Here is a 17,575-nt window from a genome sequence, read left to right on the forward strand (position 1 = left end):
TGGACCACCTTCAACCATACTTTCCACCATTACTAGACACATTCGACATTGCAGAATAGCTCACACCCACATAATTAAATCTAGATTGCATGGAACAAGCTGCAACTGATCGGATCATGGACACACAGATCAAGAACACTCACCAATAGAATATCCAACTGTATCAAGTTGTCAAAGCAGGCCAACTCCTTCACCAGGGCAAGTGGCTCACCAAGGACCAAGTTCAGCAGAAGTTTCCTCATCTCATGGAGGAACTCAACGCAATGGGGACCATTGCTTCCTAAGGGGGGAGGAATGATCCAGGTGGACATTGGTGACCACCTTCCAAGTCCACTTGGATCCCCACCATTGTTTCTCTTAGCATTTTCAGTTTCCTTAATTGTAGCACAACTTACTATTTTTAGTAGTTTTTCGGGTCTTGAACTTCCGGAGCCGTTTTGAGGCCCTAAACGAAGTTTTTTGGGAAAACTGAGAGCAACATGGGTCCATGGACTGATGTTTCTCTTCCCAAATTTTTATTTCTCGGATAGATCTTTCTAACGAGATATTGTGCATGTCAAATGGAGATCATATGCCAAAGTTACGACCCTGGGAAGTTGATGTACCAATTTACCCAAACGGGCCCCACAGTTTGGCGTTTCATCTTATAGGGTTAGGTTTTTGGATTTTTAGGGTTTTCCATTGTTTCTCAACAATAAATAGGCCTTCAAGCCTCATTGTAAGACAGTTCAGAGGCATGTAGCCGCCACATCTCTTCTCAGAGATAAGCTACCATCGCCCTAGCTGGTTTATTTCCATTACTGTTTGTAAGCATATTTCACTATTTTACATTAATGAAATGAAGTATTATTTCCACCACATATCTGTGTTGATGGTTATCTCTATAATTTGTTTCATTCTTGTTTAAATCTAGATCATCGGAGGACTTCCACCTAGCTACATTGTGCTCTCCAGCAAATCTACATGAAGTCTTGAGGTAATCCTCCTATTTTGCTTTGATAGTTAGTTGATGTTTATGAACATGCATGTAAATTTGTGACGGTTGCAGATAATCTTATATTTTTCCGAAGGTCCCAGGAATACCTTTGAGGGTATCTTCATTCTCCATACACCATGCATTTTATCCTATAGCAGAATTGGCGACTCCGCTGGGGACTATACATCTAGTTCCCGGTTTACCCGGAAAGATCTCAGTTCTCTCCTCCTTCTAAGACCTCCCTATACTTCTGCATTCCCTCTTTGACCCACCAAATGTCTTACTGCATCTTGCCTACATGTATTCATCTCTGAATCTGATCTAGAAATCCCTATTTTTTACGATTTTCCCACACTAACGCAGGTTAGCAGACTACACAGAGCTTTATAAAGCATTGTGTCTGCTTACAGGGAGCGTTAGTGGACCTATTAACTCTCTATGGCCACTGTCACAGAGCGTTAGTCTCCCAATAACTTGATTTCCAGCAGTGTCTATAAGCCAAAAGGGATAGGAAGCCTTCTTATGGACTGAAAGAAGATCTGTTACTGCATTTTGCTAGCAAAATAGGTGTCCTAAAAGTTTTTTTTAGGAAAAAAGTTTTGTTTTTCTTTCTTAAAAGCATTTTTTCTGAAAGAAAGATCCACATTTTTTTATTCATTCTTCTGTTTAGCTGGTTAAAAGCTGCTCTATTTTGGTTTCAAGTAGTTGTTAAGAAACATTGGAAAGAAGTCCTTTGGTTATGCATGTGTTAAATGACTAGGATGCATGGAAAGAAGATGAATATGTGAAAGACTCTCACCTATAGAATACAACTTGTTTTCATTGAATTGAAATTTTTTTAAAAGCATTGTCTTGTGCATGATTTATTGAGTCAGAGTCTCATCACATTTCATACGTCAACTCTCCTATCAAAGACAATAAAAAAGTACACATAAAATTTACCTAAAATCAATCAGTAACTCTTTGTTGAGCAAACAAACATTAGTTCTGGTTAGGATCTTGGGATAGACAGAGTGAGTAAACTGCCCAAGATTGAAAACCCAAACTAGTGTCATTAAAAGAGAGAAAATTCTTGCTGCACTCATACTATTGGGACCACACCAGTAAAAGTGGAGCAAAATACGAGACAACATCACATTGTAAGTAAAGGTAGCCCACCTTTGCTTGCAACTCCTTTGGGTATTCTATGTATCGGGGGTCCCTTTGGGAATTTCGGAGCTGAGACAGGAACTCAGGTATCCTGCCCACACAGCATGCTATCTACAACTATGTCCCCCCTGGTAGTGTCTATGATTTGAGGTATCTTTAGTGGCCAAGCTTTTAGGGACTTAACCAAGGTGACTGGGGCGGGCTGCCCTCGTACTTAACACAAAAGACCTACTCTGTCTTCAGTTTTTGGGAGGGTGCTCATCTTCACGAGAGTACTTGGTCCCTCAATCTGAGGTTCAGGCGAAGCTTAAGAGTAACTGTAACTATACATTTGGCCAGCCCTCTCTGTTATTCACTGTGATACTGGGTTTCATCTCCGATGATCGGTACTTATCAGACATGGTCATTTCCCCACTGTTTGTTGATTGATTAACTTAGAGTATTTTTTATATATTTTTAGGTACCCGAGTGTTATCATTTGAGACTTTAACAAATATCACGATAAAATTTATTGATAAAAATTAATGGTCACCATGGCTACATCCAGCCCTCATCGTCAATCTAGACGATTGCTAGGACTTCCTCCACTCATTGTGGAAGATCCGTCGAGTTCCAATGAACTGGATTCCCCATCTTCTGGGAATCAGTCTCCCAGATACCACATGGAATCTATTTGGACAACCAACGATTCAAGTTTGTTGGAGGATTTCTTCACTGAAGGATTTCTTCCTCACTTTAACCCTCCGCTCACAAATTTGTTGGACCCAATCTTGGCTCCCGTGGTACCTGTACTTCCTACTTCGGTAGTTGGAACATTTCCATCTGTCCCGTCGACAACTAACGGGTCGTGGGACTTTAGGGACACTTTTGGTCCTCCACCAGTTCCCTAGTCGACAGTCGCCACAACACTGTCGATGGCGAACCCTGCTATCCCATTTATCCCAGGTACAACCACTCACATGACACCCTCTACGATTGGAACCCAGCCAATGCTGGGTTCCACCCCTTTATTGTCAAACTGCATACCTTTGACAAGTGCCACATATAGCGCTCCCTATAACGCTCAATATGGCACTATGGGTGTGGTTCCCATCCACCAACAATATGGTCGGCCGCCATTGTATAGTTCAATCCCCCAAATTCAAGTATCTTGGGGTATTCCCAATATGCACATGCCTGTAGGGAATGTAACCGTTCCCCCTCCATTCTCAGGCATGCATGGTCAGTTGCTAATCAACATGAGCGTTCCTTATGTAAATCAAGGACAAATGGTTAGTTCTATGATGGGCAGAAATCCTCAAGGAGGTCCCAACCAATCCATGGGGGCACCCTACTCACAAATTCAAATGAGTCAAGGGAGCACCGCTTATCCTGGGGGCAATTCTATACCCCAGTATCAAAATGCCCATTGAAATCCACACTACAATGCCATACCTCAAGGCAACTACTATACCACGTAGCCCATGTATAATATTGGGACTCAAACGATGGGAGGAGCGCAAGGCTCCTCGAGTCATATGTCATCTCTGTGGTCTGAGTCGGGGGCACCAAAATCTCTGTCGTTCTTGGCAACGTTGGATATACTCGACTTGTACAAACTCACAAATGACCCCATCTACCACAACTTACTTTGGCTGTTGATCCCACATAGGATACCAACAGACATCCCCAAGTTCGAAGGAAAGCAAGGGGAGGATCCCGGCATCCATATCACCACCTACCATCTTTGGTGTGTTTCAAACTCCATGGTGGATGATAGTGTCTGGTTACGTCTTTTTCCTCGCATCCTCATTGGCAATGCAGCTAAATGGTACATTGAATTACCACGCACATTAGTAAACACCTTTGACGCTTTAGCAATGGAATTCCTAAAGCACTTCCAACTACCTATCTGCTATGAGACTGGGACAGAGCTACTCACTTCATTACGTCAAGGCACTGCCACCCACATCTCCAATCATATGCATGAATGGAGACGTAGGCAGAGGTCAGTCAAAGTTCCCCTCCTAGACTATCTCTTAGCAGACTGGTTCTATAAGTCCTTACTCCTGCAAATCGCTAAATATGTCGCTTTAGGTGGTGCGGTCATAGAAGACCAATCCATACGTCGTATCCAACACTTAGATATGATATATTCATAGTCTGGCACTCTTTACGACATAATCCCCAATGCCCCTCATAACTCCAATGTTTCTGCTACTTAGCATCCCAGAGTGCACGCCGACAGGATTATTAGTGCAACCTCTGGGGCTGCTGTAAAACAACTCAGCGGTCACATTGCCTAGATGTTAGTGGACCCCTCTACCAAATCGACTGCTCTTCCTGCCACCACAATAAACTCTGTGCAGTCTACGCAAAAACCCGATGGAAAGAACAAGAGGAATAAGAAAAAGACTTCTCCTTCTGAGGAGCAGTCAACAAAGCAGCCAAACCCAAAACAAAAGGCCACTGCACCTACTGATGATGAAATGGATAAACCCACCAGATTTCCCTACAAAATTTGTGTTGAAGACCACATGACCTATTGTTGTCCGCGTCTTCAGGAATGCACAGAATACATTGCTAAAAAGGATACTGGTAGGACCCCCATTGTCCTTAAAAATCCTTTTCTCGCTCAGCAGCAGCAAAACCTTATTGCAAACCAACCCCAACCCCCGTAAGGGGGCAACGATGGTTCGCAACATCCTTCAGCTGGTGAAGGATCTTCTACCGTTTACACCTTTGAAACGGTAGATCTACAAACACGAGCCAAATCTTATGGAGCTCCTGTCGTTCATGCAGAGGAACCTTACTCAAGTCCAAACCCACCGCCGCCCAACAATTTGCATATCGAAAGGCCAGTTGCAGACCTTGTAATTCACCCCCCCAAAGGGGCACTTCGACACACAATGCACAATACATCTGCATGTGTCGCCCAAAACTACAGCATTGTAGAAGACTTGGCGCAAGCGCCGTCGACTATGTCGGCGCTCGAAGTATTACAAACATGCCCAACACAATGGAAAGCTTTGCTTTCAGATATTGGTGGTATCGACCCACATGATTCCATGCTTGCAATTTTCAACATGGAAAACTGTAAACCTCCCCTTTCTCACCAGCTTGCATTCCAAGTGCAAATTACTTTGAAAGGTAAAAGTATACACAAAACTGTCATTGATGAAGGTGCCTTTACCTGCGTCATGTCGGCTTCATGTTGGCTCGCCCTGGGTTCTCCAACCCTATTCCCACCGTTGAACTACCTTAAAGATTTTGGTAGCCACACTTTCATCCGAAAAGGTTACCTAGCTAGCTACCCCATCACTTTGTATGGGAAAACGGTAACAGTGGACATAGAAGTCGTAGATAAAAAACTTGACTATAATCTCTTGTTGGGTCGCAGTTGGACATATGCTATGACGACCATCGTATCTACTGTCTTTCACATCATCCTATTTCCATTGGATGGAAAGGTAGTTATAGTAGATCATTTGTCTTTCTGCACCCCTGATTACTCCTCGATACCAAGCAGCTCCGTACCCCTAGTAGGTGGTGTACCTGACTCTTACGTCGGTCGATACCGGTCTATTGAAGGCTTCTTCCCTCATGGGTTGTTTCCCTCTTTAGCCGACCAAGGTTCCAAAATCGGTCAACATGCTTTCATCTATTCCTCATGAACAAACCGATCCATGAATTGGCCTACCAGGCCATTCAATCTGCATCCGCATATCCAATCATGTTGGTTCCGACCAACGGTACCACTGCCCCTCCCATAAAATCTCCTTATTTCAATCTACTCAATCAAGTCCTACCTACAGATGAAGCTATTCAAGAAATCGTGAGTTTAGAAGGGCGACCTTGAGAGGATTGGCACCATCGTGTTTCTATATCTGATTTGGACATGATGCCTCTTCAAATCCTGTCCCCTGACATACCAGAAATCATTTCCTCACCCTATATGACCATCAAACTTTGGAGGCGGAAGGAAACATGGGAAATATTTCAAAAACATTGCTCATCGATATTTCTGTCAAGACAGGGACCGTGGAAGACATTCAGATTGGAGCCGATTGCAATCCTGAGGAAATCGCAAGCTCCACCTACCTATTTAAGGAATTCCGTGATGTATTCAGTGGGTCTCATGAGGAAATGCTCGGCATCAATCCGTCTACTGTCGCGCATTTGATCCAGATCTACGACAATGCAAAACCCATCGAGTATCAAATCCCTTCCCTGCAAATATCCATTGAACCCCTGCCCAGCACTACTACCGAAGCAAAATGCTTACGATACCTCAATCAGCTAGATGAAACCCGTCGAGATGCCGAATTGGCACTCGAGGCTCACAAGCACTAGGTAAAATCCCAATACAACAAAAAGGTTAAGCTTCGTTCTTACCAAGAGGGAGACCTTGTTTCTCTCTATGATCTGAAACATGACCTCTTCGGGGCAGGAACACTTCAACCCTTATGGCTAGGTCCCTATATTGTCAAGAAAGTCCTCTCAAAAGGGGCATATGAACTACAGGACTGCGAAGGAATCTCGCTTGTGGAGCCTAGAAATGGGCTCTATTTGAAAAAGTATTATGCCTAGTATTTCATTAGGCATGCACTTTTGAAATTTTATGTATTCTCAAAAGAGCAATTTTCTTTTATGGAATATTTTCTTGCTCTCAAAAAATGAAACATCTCCGAGTTTGTCATCATTAGGCTCATTAAATATATACGACGATGGTCTGAGCAACTCCTTTTCACTCCTTTTCTAGCTCATTAAACTGAAAAAGACCATTAGAGCATTCTTTTTAGGCACTTTTTTCTCGCTCATTAAACTAAAAAAATCCCAAGTTTTGTCTTTATGCTCGTTAAACATTTATAAATATGACTTGATCATTATTTTAGGTACTTTTCTCGCTCGTTAAACTGAAAAATCCCGAGTTTTTGTCACTGGGCTCGTTAAAAATATACGGCAACAACGAGAGCACTTGCTTTTTTGGGACCATTTCTCGCTCTTAAATCGTAAAATCGTCGAGTATTTCCCCTCCTTCGGGCTCGTTAAATCTATGAAGGAGGAATGTGCAGTTCTTTTACCTCTTTTTCCTCACTCACTAAACTGAAAAGATATCTTGAGTTTTCTTCATTTGACTAGTTAAAATTTTATGAAGGTATTGAGTTTGTCATCACTTTATTCATTAAAAATTCACAATGAAAAATGAGTTTAGTCCATCTCCTCGTACTCGTAACAAAATGAGGTAGACATGTATTGAACATAGGTTTCTCTTTATCTGAATTCAATAGATTAACTCACGGAAAAGTAATAGATCCGGGTATACTATTAACCTTTTGTCACACCCGGTTAACAACTATGACAAAGGGACCACCATGGAGTTGCTCTTTACGATCTTTTCAGACTCTCTAAATATGAAAAGACCACTGAGTTGTCTAGTTTAGGCTCATTAAACTACACAGACAAGATATAGAGTCACTCTTTTTACGATCCTTTTCAAACTCTCAAAATATGAAAAGATCGACGAGTTTGCCTGTCTGGACTCATTAAAATAATCAGATATGGTATAGAGTCGTTCTTTTTGTAGTCCTTTTCAAACTCTTAAAACATGAAAATGTCGACGAGTTTACCCGTCTGGACTCACTAAAATAATCAGACGAGGAAACTAGACAATACAACTGCATTCAGTATTAGAAAACGTGGTTTGGCAGTAGTCGTTCCCTTGAACATGGCACTCCCTCAGATAAACCTTCTTTGTGATGGCCCCTCAATATGAATCCTACCATCCTATGAGTTTAGCCTAAATACCTTGATGTTCTTGCATCTCTGTATCCTAATACTCTTTCGTGTTCATGAGTCTAGTGTTGCATGGTTAAAACCGTTGTCGTGCCTTCTATTGTTCAAGGGTTAACCTTTCATTTCCTCCATTAACCCATCAAGCATATCCTTTCATCATGCCCTCTATTGTTTAGACCCAATGCTCAAAGATTCCTCAAAAAACAAATCATTCTTGTCTCGTTTCGTGTCGATTGATGTAGGACACATTATTACCTACCTTTCGACAGGTATCTTCCTATCGAATTCAACACTCTATCTAGTAAGACAACCCAGAAACACATTCAGTGCCTTGGTACTTGTAGACATTAGTGGTAGGTTGCCTTGTGTTTGATCAAGGGTTCTCATTGTTGGCTCCTGGTTAAGCGATTCTACGGGTGTTCGACAACAAAACCATCTTTCACATTTGTTACAGGGAAACGTGTCTACACAGAACTGCTTATTCCACTAAGGTGTGGTAGCTACCTTAGAAACAAACAAAGTAAAGCTACTTTCATTTTTCCTTTATGAAATATAGATGAGAGAAGAACAAAGAAGACTAACATCTGTCTTGCGCTAATCTCTTAGTGCGATTCCTCTCTCTCTTGATAGTCTTTCGCTACTTGCTCCCTTGTACGCCCAGCTTCACAGAGTACCTGTAAGATCACAGTAGCATAGCACTACACAAGAACATGGATCTATAATCATAAAAAATCTAGGATCAGATGTAAATTGACCATACAAATGCATAAAACATAAATGACACAAGAGTATGGAGGAAAACTTGAATAGATTTTATTGATAAACAATAAAGAGCCAAGGGAGTTGTCATGCGGAAAGAGTCAATTTTGCGGACAAAACCGACCTCCCTAGAAGCTAATGCTTTCTAGTGAGAAACAAAACCATCAAGAACTATCTTTCCCTAAATATGCATTTAAAATAAAAGCAACCAGGTGTTTAAGGCTTACCTTTAGTCCAACGCTTGTTTGTTGTAGTCCAGCCTCTCTGATCCAGATGAGCTCCTTCTCCTTGAAGCCTGCATTCACTAACAAGCAAACGATTACATAGCACCTGAATAACTCATATAATAAAATATATTCATCATAAATACCAAGGAGTTTATGAAACAAATTATATATAACAACTTGTTGAGAAAAATGAACTTAATTGTATTAATTGGAAACAAAAGAAACCATTACAACCAGTGTGCAGGTCCCTCCCAGGGTCCAGCAAGAGTTCTCCTTTACTTTGATCAGCTCACCCACTTCCAAATGAAGCTAAGAAAGGATTGGAATCTCTCCTCTCAAGCTCTAAAAGGGAGTCCTAATTTCAGCAGCATCTACCCTTAGGAATGTTCAGCTTTCAACCTCCCCTCCCTCTGGCCCAATGCCTGTATTTATAGTGCTTTGGAGGAAGTTAATCAGGTCCACCATGAATGGGATAAGCCCCTCTTTCAATGGGATAGCTCCCCTCTTCATGGGATAAGTTCCTCTTTCATTGGGATGCATGAACCATCTGGAGGCGCTCAATCCACGTCAAACCATCTTCTAGAATGCTCTAGAATCGACCACAAGTAACTTTTTTGGAGTAAAACTTGCGCCTTTTGACCTTTACAGGAGTACGCACCCACCCCTTTATAGATAGAGCGTACAAGTACGCAGGTGTTATGAACTTGGGGTGCGTACACGTAGGTAAGGATAAGAGAAACTGCGTAACCAGAGTTATATTGACTTTTAAGGACTTTCTCTCTTTCTTGGAGTTTGACATGAGGAGCAGAGGTATAAGACTTGCCAAGGAGGACAATATGACTATTGATGGAGCCATACTGACTGCAAATAGTCATGGTGACAAATTTTAGTGTAACAGGAGTTACAACCAGTTGTTCTGACCCAGCATCATCCTCTCAGCAAGGAAGCCCCTCTTCACCTCATACAAAGCTTAGATCACCCAACAATCCGATGTTGTCTCAAGAAACCAACAACAATTCCTTAAAATATGCAAAATTCCAGCCTCTGGATCTCTGGGATGAGGGATCCATATATAGATATCTGTAAGGGAGATGAGTCAGCTTGTGATTTGATTAGTGTCTTCCCTCTGATAGTTCTTGCTTCCACTTGGAGATTGATGATCTCTTACTCATCCTTGGTCGAATTCAGAGAGGCAAGTGTCACAGGAGAAGTTTCTGGAAGTTTCCATGCCTCTCCACCTCGCGGAATGACACTGCCATTTGTCATTTCTCGCCCATCGCACCCCATAGAAGGGTTGTTTGAAATGCAACACACCACACAGTGTATTTATGTGAGATGTAATGCACTTTGCCTATGGAGCAGCTGAAATGATCCTGTTTTGACCAATTCTGAGCAGTTTTTCATGGAGAACTTCTGGGAGAAGCTGTAATCAGTTGACCTTGACCCTTTAGGGGTTAGAACAACACTTTTAGGGACTTAGGAGCCCTTGGTTTATGGACATTTCATGCTTGGGGTTGTAGTGCCCAAAAATGTCTATAACAGTTGCACCGTAAAGCATGAGGTCATTAATCTTTTGATGTCGAGTGAAATGCTTTATTATGAGGATCTGAAGTTCTTTCAAGCTGGGAGGAGACCTGTAATAAGATACACTACAATACATTATCTTCATAATATTTTCATGATCTAGCTGAGGCGGGCATTCCCATGCTCAGATTTATAAATTCATTTTCATGTACATAGGACAGACAATCGTCTGAGTGTAGACTGATGATTCTGGTAGAGTCATCATCCCTTTGATTGGATGATTATCTGTGCAGCAATGATGTACATTTGATGTCTTTATTTCACTGAATATATATTGCAGCCCGGATGGATGAAACTAGATCCAGGGTCTTCAATCTCGTTTGATCTTCACTCGAAGTACAAGTCTATCCATGTGAGAGATGTTTTGGAGTCGAACATGGAAAGACATCGCCTGATTACCAGCCAATGATGTAAGCTGTTAACAGGCGCGAGAGGAATCACCGATAATGATAATGACCCTCAAGGTACTACAGTACAATTCACGTGGTGTGAATAAAGGACTTGGTGTCGAACACCACGCAAAATCTTTCGGTCGAAGGTCATTGATGTAAACTTGTTGCCGAAAGTGAGAAACTTGCCATTGAGGCATGCAAGCTTCAAAGTACTGAACGGGGTGTTCCTAGATCGACTTCTTGGATAATGAGCTGATGTCGACAAGAAGCGATCCATCACAGGAGGGCCTTAATGAATCCCACATCAATGACACGGAACAGAGCAAATGATTTTAATGGAGGTGAAAACAATCTGATGACATAAGGTTCAGGGTGGCGGTCATGAAAGAATGGAGTGTAAATGTATTGTAGTGGGTGAGACACAGGTGAATTCTCTGAATGACTTCTCTTGAACATATCGGCGACACTGACGTGATGGACTGGTAGCATTAACCCCAAATGTGGATGGTGTGATGGGACCATGGTGATGTGACCGGTGAATGAAACAACCCAACCCGACTTGGATGCGGAGTGAAAGTGTCATGTTCAAGAGCGACTTGCTACCAACAAAGTTTCTTCAAGTTTTCTTCCCAATTTTCCCCAGTCATTGCTGACCAGTACCTCTTTATTTTTGTCAAGATTGAGGAGGATAACATATGCTTGTTCTGTAATTTGCCCTTCGGGCAAACCCATCGCTATGTTTTAACGAGCCTAGCGATAGTGAAACTCGTTCTTGTCTGTTATGAACAAGTTTGTCGCTATTAAGTTTTAACGAGTTTAACGACAAAGATAACTCGGTCCTTTTCAATTTTAGAGAGTCTGAAAAGGAACGTAAAGGAAACTCCAAAATTCCTTTTTTGTCATCTAATCCCGTAAGTCCGAAAAAGTATAAAAAAATACAGAAGGGATGAATTTTCGATACTTTTAACGAGCTGAACAAAACAAGCGCTCGATCTTTTTGTGTAATAATCCCTCAGGTCCGAAAAGATTAAAATCTAGAGGATGGATAGCACTTCTGGTCCCTTTAACGAGCTCGAGAGGCCAACAGTTGAAAAGAGCTTAAAGGAGACTCGTCTTTTGAGGAACGAGTGATAAAATTGGGTAGCAGCTGATTCCAGGTAAGGTTTGGAATTTTCCAATCACGGCAGTGTTACAAGGATGGCTAGTGAGATCACTCTTCGCAGCTGTTCCTCAAAAGGGGTAAACAATCAAATGGAGGTGAATGATCGGCCAATACAGAGTGGAGGTGATGATGAGAACACGACCAAGGCTTTTAAAGGCTGAAGTACTACATTCACGATGGTTATTTACCAGGAAATAGTTCATTTTTTAATGAGCTTAAACGCAGGGGGAAACATTTTCTCATGGCTTATGTTTATTTTTTAACGAGCTTGAACTATGCGCTAAAACTGCTCGATGCAACGGTCATTTCTTGACTTTACCATAAATAGCTTTTTTCTTTCAAAGATTGTACTGCATTTTCAATTGCTTCATCAAACTAGTTAGAAATGAACAATACATTTTTGAAAAATGAGTTAGAACACTAATATTTTACTCGAATTACGTAAAAAGTAATGTAAAAGTGCTTTTACCTCTCATTTTACCATTTCATTTGAACTTTGGTTTGTTGGAGCTTTGGAGGTGCTTTTCCCCCTTGATTTTCATCAACTGATTCCGAGAGATTCTGTGGACAATTCTCGGTACCGTCTGGACCAGGTAGGAGCTAAACTTGAGCTCTTTCATTTCATGCTTTCCATTTTGCATTCTGAGCTTGATTCCTGGTTTTTCTGAGCCTCTGGGGTTTGAAAAACTTGCCCTGGCTTCAGCGCACCCCTTGTGTATCGAAAGGTGCGCTGGATGTTGGCCTGTTTACTAGCCATCTGACATGCAATGCACCCAGAGCACTACTGTAGGTGCGATGGGCGCCAGGAAGGAACTTTATGCACAGTTTTTGATGGAAATTTTTCCTGTTTCTCACCAAAATCAGGATCTAACTCTTCTCTTGTTTGTTTTCAGATATTTTTGGAGCAAGATGACTATTACATGGCGAGAACGTGAGCATGAAGAAGAGGACATGCTGAAGTTTTTCCACATTTCTAGCATGAGACAGCAAATCAACTTGCTGCAGTATTTGCTCGATGCTTGGGATCCTACCAATCAAGTGTTCCAGATTAGGGGCAAATCCATCCCCTTGACTGTAGTGGACATCTATTTCTTGACTGGCTTGTCGAGGCGGGGTGCCCCCATCTCTTTATCAGGTTCAGCTCGAGGAGGTAAATCTGTGAGAGATTATGTTCGCTGGTGTTGCAGAGAGGGATCTCAGCCGAGTAAAGACGGCAAGATCATCATCCGTGATGTCACTGACAGGTCCCTCAGGACTATTCTGTTTACTTTTGGTAGGATGGCTGGTGGTGCGGCTCTTCATGTAGCCAATCGATCTTATATGCAGTATGCCTTGGAATGTCTCAAACCGAAAGTGTTCAACTGGTGCGACGCAGTACTTCTTGTGATGAAAGAACAGTTGACCAAGGTGAAGAGTGGTAGGTTGAAGAACTTTGGTTATGGTTCTATTTTGACCGCCTTTGCCTTGGAAAAGATACCACTGATGCAGCCGCAATATATTGCACTCGATTTACCTTCACCGACTGAACCACGTATGCAGAGATGGGTTGACCATATGTCTAGGCATGCTGGTCAGTCTTAGATTTCCTTTTCTGATACCTTCTTCGGGTGGTTTGATCGTTAGGAGATGGTTTATTCCGAGTATTCATATGCTAGTATGGACTTCCGGGGTGATCCATATTTAGTACTGCCGGCTGGCGAACAGTGGGGTGCCATTGGTAAATTTTTTGACCATATTCCTGTTTATTGTTTTTCTTTTATAATGTCCTTGTGCTTTATTCTGTCAAGACTAATCAAAACTCATGTGTTCATGCAGATTTCGGTCCCGTTCGGCCAGTAGTATGATTGAGAGTGCCAGCTGCCGCCCCAGTAGGAGAGGTTGTTGGAAAGGCTATCCTTCGTGACCTTGATGTGGCCGAGACTCTCACAGCATTACAGGAACATGTTGAGGGCCTCACTCTTGGTATCCCAGATGTGAGGACTGATGAGCTGCCCTTGAGGTTGCAGCAGCATACTACTGGTGTGCCAAGACAATGGACTCGGCTCTTACGCATGATCGCACAAGCTGTGACTTGCTATCACGAGCATCATTAGACTAGGGTGCCCCCTAGCATTTTGAGTTTTGGGTCATTTGACCAATTTTGTCTTGGTTACAAAACATTATGTGTAAACCATAAACAGTTATATATATATTTTTTATTTTCAAAGCTTTATTTTGGTTAAGTTACATGATCCAAATGCAACTATTGATGGTATGCTTCTTTTTATAAATGTTGCAAATGTCTATCTAACACATAATTTGCCAATGAGTCAGTTAATGTGTTTAATGTTCTGGAAATATGCTGATATTGAATAAAATCAAATTGTCTTTCCAAAATCTTAACCCTTAGGAACATGCGATAAATAGCTGGATTTCGGACAGAGTAGATACCAGTGAATTGTAGTATGACGAGTTGTGAGTCTAGCCTGACAATCAGTCAGTGTATACCATGTGTGATGGCATCAGAGAGAAGTTCTATCAACGCGCTATATTCAGCGATTTTATTCATTGATCAACCAATACATACCCCTCTGAAACTTACTAACTCGCCGCTTGGATCAAAAATGGCCCAGGCCGCGGAAGATAGGTTCCGCGAACTACGAATCGCTCCGTCGGCATATCCAACACATGACTCCAATAGGTTTGAAATATGCAATAAATGTAAAAAGTGGATTACTTGACCAAAACAAACACTTTAGCGAAAACAAAAACATAACAAAAGCATACAGGTTACTATACTGAATCACGCATAGTAACACTTGAGGTACAACCCGTTACGAGGTTGTGCCAGTGGAATCCCATCATAATCCATTAACTCGTAGGCTCCTTTTGCTAACACTCGCTTAACAATATAGGGGCCCATCCATAAAGACTTGAATTTACCTGCCCCCAATTTATCGGATTCTTGGTCATAAAGCAAGACCAAGTCACCTTCTGAGAAGACATGGGGTTTGACATTCTTGTCGAACTGCGCTTTGACTCGTTTATTATGGGCTTCGTTAGCCAAAGAGGCATCACGACGGGTTTCATCCAATTGGATTAGTTCCAAGAAACGAGCCTCCTCTTCTGAAGTTCCGGGGAGAAGGTCAATTGCGAGTTTGAGGGACGAGATTTCACACTGGATTGGTAAGACTGCTTCCAGGCCATATACCAGTTGGAAAGGTGTAAACCCGGTTGCATTCGTTACCGATGTTCGGTAGGCCCACAAGGCTGAGTACAAGATTAGGTGCCAACTTCTTTTGTGAACTCCAATCATCCTTTGCAGCATGCGCTTCAGGACCTTGTTGATTGCTTCAACTTGTCCATTGGCTTGCGAGTAATATGGAGTAGAGTTGTTGTGAGACAACCCTAGTTTGGTAGCTAATTCGACTATCATGTGATCGCAAAAATGTGATCCATGATCTATGACTATAGCTTGTGGGACGCCAAATCTGGTGACTACATGATTGAAAAAGAAGAGGGCAGCTGTTTCACCAGTATTATCTAATGTAGGCATCGCCTCGGCCCATTTGGTAAAATAGTCAACTGCGACTATGATATACCCATGCCCCCTGATCGAGGTGGGGTTACATTCATGAAATCGATGCCCCATTTGGCGAATGGCCCGACAGCAACTATTGGCTGCAAAGGTGTGGGTGGTATTCTGGTTTTGCTATCGAAAATATGACAAGCATGGCAACTTCTGACTGCGGTTATGCAATCTTTGAACATTATTGGCCAGAAGTATCCTGCTCGTAAAATTTTTTGCGCTGTAGCATAACCGGATTGATGCCCCCCACATGCGCCCGAATGGCAATCATTCAGGACTTTTTCGGCCTCCTCATGGGTGAGGCACCTTCTCAGAACTGTATCGATACCGCGACGGTAAAGTGTATCACCGACGATCATGTAGTCTTTTGCTTGGTATCGAATATGTTTTTGTTCGGAGCAAGAGGTATTTGGCCTATATTTTTGGGTTTGGATATAAATGATTATATCCCAATACCACAGATTGCTTGAAGATATCAGAAACAAATTTTCGTCCACGATCATTTTTTGGGATGTTTCATCGTTGGACGACGATGGGAGATCGCATAATAATTCTGCGAAAACCAGAGCTTTCTTTGATTTGGATTTTACAAATTCCAGATCAAACTCTTGTAGAATTGCTATCCATTTTGAATATTTTCCCCCAACAACTGTCGCGACAATATATAAGTCATGGTGTTGCAATCTGACAGAATGGTAGTTTTTCGAAAGAGGACATAGTGTCAAAATCTCTGTATCGCTTGAACAGCTGCGAGCGCTAGCTTTTCAACATAAGAATATTTTCTTTCTGTATCATTTAAGTTCTTAATCAAATAATATATAGGATGTTAAATTCCGTTGTCTTCTTGAACTAAAACCATTGCGATGGTTGTATCCGTTGCAGCCAGATACAGGTTAAAGTCTTTTTGATAATCAAGAGCATACATTAATGATGCTTTCATTAGGGATTCTTTTAAAGCATCAAAGGAAGCTTGTGCAACCTGATCCCAGACAAAGGGTACTTCCTTTTTCAAAAGACGCGTATAACCTTTAGCAAGTTCGGCGTAATTTGGAATGAACCTCCTCAGAAAGTTTGCTTTCCGTTGGAGTTTTTGAATCTGAAGAAAATTTGAAGGTGGAGGCAAATTTATGATTGCCTGAACCTTACATGGGTCGAGACGAATCCTGTCTTTCGAGACTACAAAGCCAAGTAAATGACCAGAACTGACACAAAATACACATTTGTGTGGATTGAGTCGTATCTTGTAGTGTTGACAACGTAGAAATATTGCTCTTAAATGCTGCGGATGATCAGTCTGCTTTCGCGAATGAGCCAGTAGGTCGTCGAGGTATGGTTGAACGATGTTTTTGATGTCATGGAAGGCATAATTCATTTCCCTCTGAAAATTTTCCCTTGCGTTCTTTAAACCAAAGGGTAATTTTCGATATGCGAATGTGCCCCACGGACAAATAAATGCAGTCTTTGACTGGTCCTGTGGGCGGATATTTATTTGATTATACCCAGAGAATCCATCCATGAATGAAAAGATTTCACATCCGGCGCATTCATCAATTATCTGATCGATGAAGGGTGTAGGGTAGTTGTCTTTTGGACAAGCTCGATTTACATCCCTATAATCGACGCACACTCTAATTGTTCCTTGTTTTTTCATAACAGGGACAATATTAGATACCCAATCGGTTAGAGGAACCAGGTAAATGAAACCAGCATGGAGAAGTTTTTCAACTTCTGCCTTAATGGCAGCGACTTTCTTGGGGTGCACCTGTCGTAGCCGTTGTCGTACTGGTTTGACATCTGGATACATCTTGATTTCGTGTTAAACGATACTCGAGTCAATGCCTGGCATTTCACTATATGACCAAGCAAAGACATCTCTGAATTCGCGAAAAAGAGCGTTATATATTTCCAGTTCTGAAGGAGAACAACATTTTCCAACATAAATATTCTCTACAACATCTTTTTTGTTCGAGATATTTATGGCGA

Source organism: Pinus tabuliformis, chromosome 1_1 (genome assembly GCF_031772625.1).
Source record: "Pinus tabuliformis cultivar Carrire ecotype Pingquan chromosome 1_1, CPIR1, whole genome shotgun sequence".
Classification (NCBI taxonomy): domain Eukaryota; kingdom Viridiplantae; phylum Streptophyta; class Pinopsida; order Pinales; family Pinaceae; genus Pinus; species Pinus tabuliformis.